The 4,887-nt window shown below is 34.6% G+C and overlaps 1 long non-coding RNA gene across 1 annotated transcript; it reads left to right on the forward strand.

Annotated features, from left to right (window-relative positions):
• Positions 1 to 1,948: 1,948 nt before the first annotated feature.
• LOC120083311 lies at positions 1,949 to 4,241 on the forward strand. Its single transcript, XR_005483401.1, has 2 exons — positions 1,949 to 2,356; positions 4,065 to 4,241. It is a non-coding gene; the product is annotated as an uncharacterized LOC120083311 (long non-coding RNA).
• Positions 4,242 to 4,887: the final 646 nt, after the last annotated feature.

Below are 4,887 nucleotides of genomic sequence, written 5' to 3' on the forward strand. Positions count from 1 at the left end.
GGAGAGCGAGATGAGCAAAAGCGAGATTGCTTTTCTGCGTGCGTGCAAGTATATTTTGGTAATTTCACCCCAATTGGACGTTAGCAAAGGGTCATTTGACGGGCATTTCATACCTAATTTTTGGATCATCCATCCGACAGACCCGTCATACAAATTAGGTGAGATGAGTATTATAAGTATACTAGACAACAAGGCATTAGCAATATATGTATAAATTATTTTTTAAAAAATGCTTAGAAACTCAAATAAAGATTAGAAGTTTAATTAAAAAGAAGTTGAGCAACAATCATAATCATTTAAAAAACTTAGGGTTGTTTGGGGCACTGACATGAGTTAGTTGAATTTTTAACTCAACTCAATGTTTGGTCCACCAACTTCACAAGTCGGAGCTAAATAACTCAATTCTTCCTACTTCAATAATGTTTACTATTGAAGTTTGCACATTAATCAAGGAACTCCATCTTTTTCTCTTTCTCTCTCTCTCCCTCAAATGTTTTGAATAAGTCCATCCACTGATCACTGGTAATGACCAACTCCAGCGATAACCATCATTGGTGAGATGCTCTAGCGATCACCTCTAACGTCCAACTCTGATAACGACCACTATTGACAATATGCTTCGACGGTCCCTCCTGCAACCAAATTCGGACAATTACTTCTGACGACGACCACCTTCAGCAAAGATCACACTCGACAATTATCTCTAGCGATCACCTTCGACTTCCAACTCCACGCAACTACCACCTTTAGTGATCAACTTTGACGATCACCTCCGATGACCAACTCTATCGATCTTCTCCAAGGACTAACTTTTACAACCAACTCAACCAATTATATACTAAAAAAACAAAAACTAAAACAAAAAATACTTGGTCGGTGAAAAAGTTTTTAAATAAAAAATTAAAACTATTAGTTTATGTTGTTTAACAGTCGTCTTATATAGTAGTTTATACCTTCATGACTTTACTTCTGGTATGACCCAAAATGCCTCATACAATTGATGATAGTTGATTGCATTCTCAACATCAACATACATGCATATAAACCCTAAGCTACAATTGACATAAGAAGCAATAAAAAGCTTTAAACACCTTGATGACTTTTTTTTTTTTTTTTTTTCATGTGCGTGCACAGGTGGGTGTATATTACACTCATACGTTCCACTAATGTGAAAGTATATTATATTTTTTTTATTTGTATAAGACAAGAGTATTTTGTTCACCTCAAATACAATGGTTACATGTAAAAAATTATAAAATATATGTGAATAGTTAAGTTGACATCTCAATTGAGTATTAAAATTTTGAAAAAATGTAAACTAACAAGTTAAGAAAACTAAAATAACCACAAGAAAACCATACTTTTATAGATTAAAAAAAGAAAAATTTCATCAGATACCAATTTTGCACCCCAAATATAAACTTCCTAATTTCAAACTAAACAATTCTGCTCTCCGAACACAGGCTTCCTAATTCCACAGACATATTAACTCTGGACTTCGTAACTCATTTTAGCGCCCAAACAATCCCTGGAAAACATATAATATAAGTGGGCCAAAATAAACCTTAAGAGTAATGGTAGTAGATGACTAAGTCGGCCAAAATATTTATAAATATTATAGAAAATATATGCCCATTAGTTGCTCATGCTTAATGTTCATTGGCCATGGGTCATGTAACACTCCGGGTTTTTCATAATTCAAATTCTATAATTTCGTAAAATTTGAGGACAATTTTGTTAATTTCGAAATTCAGTTTTGTTTAAAGGAAAGATTTGGATTTATGTCACATCAATTTAACTTTAAGTTAATATCGAGAAATTATTTTAAATTGAAGAAAAGGGGTTTTAGAAATATATGTTTATTTATATATATGTTTGGGAAGGAAAGAATGAAATAAGGATAAAATAAAATAAAATCTTCTTTTTATTTTATTCTTATTCTTTTTAGTTTTTTTTTATTTAATTATTATTTTATCTCCCCCTCTTCTTCAGCTCGTGCGCACCACAACCAAAAAAAAATAAATAAAAAAAAGAAGAAGAAGAACCCTCGCCGCCGCTCGCCCTGCACGTTCGTCGACTCCAATCACCCCTGATCGCCGCCGTCTGGATCCGCTCAAATATGAGGGCGAACGCGCAGCCCAGCGCCAGTTGTTCGCCTCTTCGCGCCGCCAACCCGTCGTTCGTCTTCCAGCCGTCAGATCTGTGGTGCAGCATTAGATTCGACGTCTAGCTGCCCAGCCACGCAGGCTTCTTCTGGCCACTGCTCGTCGCACTGTCGCTGGAGACCACGCGGTGCCTGACCTCTCTCTTTCGTTCGCCACCATCTTGTCGGTTTTTGAGTGTTGAGACTGGTTGGGTAAGTGTTTTTTTTGAACTTGGAAGATTTATTGTTAACTAGGATTAAGTATGGATTGATTAACCCATAATGTTGGGATTCTAGAATCAAGGTTTGGGAGGATTTTGAGGTGGTCTACCAAGTTTGAAGTTTAAGATCAATTTCGATGGAAAATTTGTTAAGGTTGGTAAGTCTTTGTGAGACTTGAAAATTAACCTTGGACCAAGCCACAATTTCATTATAGATAAAATTGGAGACCTTGAGTAAATTGGTTAATTGGAAAGGACTTAAGGGATTAATTTAAATATTGGATTTATTATAGGTGTCGCTTCAAGGCTTTGCTTGACAAGGAGGGGATAAGCTTGCTTGAATTAATTAAATTTATGATTTATTTTGAGGATTTTAAGACTAATTACAAGGATAATTTTGACTATTTTGAGATTTAATGGACTACTTAGAAAAGATATATGAGCATGTGATAATATGTCTGAAGCGTTTTAATGTATGAGCATGATTTAGAATTTTATGAGACATATTAAAAGTACGATTGAGCATGACCTTAAATTATGAGTTAAGAGGCAATACTACTGGAATGTCTTAAAGCTAGGTGAAAGTTGGAGCATTTGTTGATGTACATATTTATGTGATTTATTATGAAAGTGTGTAAGCTATATGATGTATTATGAAATTTCAAATGTTTGATTGTTTACATAAGTTAGTGCATGAAACTGATGTACTAGAGTTGACCCATTAAAACTAGATTAAAACATGTACGTTGAGGTTAATTAACATGACCTTGATGAGGAGATTTTAGTGGACTCAAGATTATGTGAATGTTATATGTAATATGAAGTTAGATGCAATCTCTTTTCCTTTCCAGATTATGTGACTGCATGAAAGTGATGCATGTCCAAGGGCGCTAGTACATGAAAGAGATGTACTAGGGTTGGTGTATATGAAAGTGATACATACTTCGAGGGTACTGGGGTGTACATAAGAGGTGCACGCTCAGTGTACGAAAGAGGTATGCATCCCTACATTCATAGAGAAGATCTGAGATGTACGAAAGAGGTACACACTCAGTGGGTTGTGTATACGAAAGAGGTGTATACATAACTAGGTGTACGAAAGAGGTACATACTTAGTGGGTTATGTGTATACGAAAGAGGTGTATACATAACCAGGTGTACGAAAGAGGTACACACTCAGTGGGTTATGTGTATACGAAAGAGGTGTATACATAACCAGATGTACGAAAGAGGTACACACTCAGTGAGTTATGTGTATACGAAAGAGGTGTATACTTAACTAGATGTACGAAAGAGGTACACATTCAGTGGGTTATGTGTATACGAAAGAAGTGTATACATAACCATGTGTACGAAAGAGGTACACATTGAGTGAGTTATGTGTGTATGAAAGAGGTGTATGCATAACCATGTGTACGTAAGAGATTGTGTTTCCTTCGGGATTCATCAGAGATTGCGTTTCCTTTGGGATTCACCAGAGGTTGTGAGTCCTACGGGACTTACTAAAGGTAGTGGACATACTTAACTACAGTAGGATAGAAATAAGTTTTTCATGTATGTATGTGTCTTAGGAGGACTAGAGCAGTTTATATGTTTCATCAGAGGTAGGCATCTAGATGACATAAATGCTTAGCCTGCCCCAGTAGTGGGGTTACTTACTGAGTATTTTATACTCATATTTTCTCATGTTGTTGTTTCAGGTAAAGGTAGAGATGCACCAGCGATTGACAAGTGGAATTCATGATCCAGCCACTGGACCAGTGTTATGCTTCCGCTCATGATGTTTAGATTTCTTTCCATGTTTTTTTCAATTTTCAGTTTTGCTGTTTGAAACTTAAACTTACTATTAAGAGTTGTTTTCAGACTTATTATTATCATTTATGATTTATGGGTACCCTATTATTTGTTTTAATATTTGAATTTAATGAAGGACTTTTGAACTTACCTTATTTACTTAGCATTTATTTCATCGTAAAAGGGTGTCATTTTAAGTTCCATGCATGCATGTATTTAGTAACGACCTAACTTAAGTCCTAGGAGTCGGGTCGGGTCGGGTCGATTTTATTTTATTTTATCCTTATTTCATTCTTTTCCTTCCAAATATATATATATAAAATAAACATATATTTCTAAACCCCTCATTTTTTTTTCCAATTTAAAATAATTTCTTGATATTAACTTAAAGTTAAATTAATGTGACAAATCCAAATCTTTCCTTTAAACAAAACCGAATTTCGAAATTAACAAAATTGTCCTCAAATTTTACGAAATTATAGAATTTGAATTATGAAAAACTCGGGCATTACATGTCATGTCCCCCATTTTCCAAAGTGTTATCTATGTGTCTTGTAAATACTCATTTTTAGTGGTCATGTAATCCACCTCCTATTTGTCAAATTGTCTATAGTGAAATTTGGTAGATTTTGAAAGACATGCATGGGGCAAATTCCAAAAAGGTTTGGAAAAAGTGGAGAAATCCATAATTTGTGTATTTTATTTGCTTTTGTTATTTTATTTATTTTA

This window comes from Benincasa hispida, chromosome 8, assembly GCF_009727055.1.
Source record: "Benincasa hispida cultivar B227 chromosome 8, ASM972705v1, whole genome shotgun sequence".
Classification (NCBI taxonomy): domain Eukaryota; kingdom Viridiplantae; phylum Streptophyta; class Magnoliopsida; order Cucurbitales; family Cucurbitaceae; genus Benincasa; species Benincasa hispida.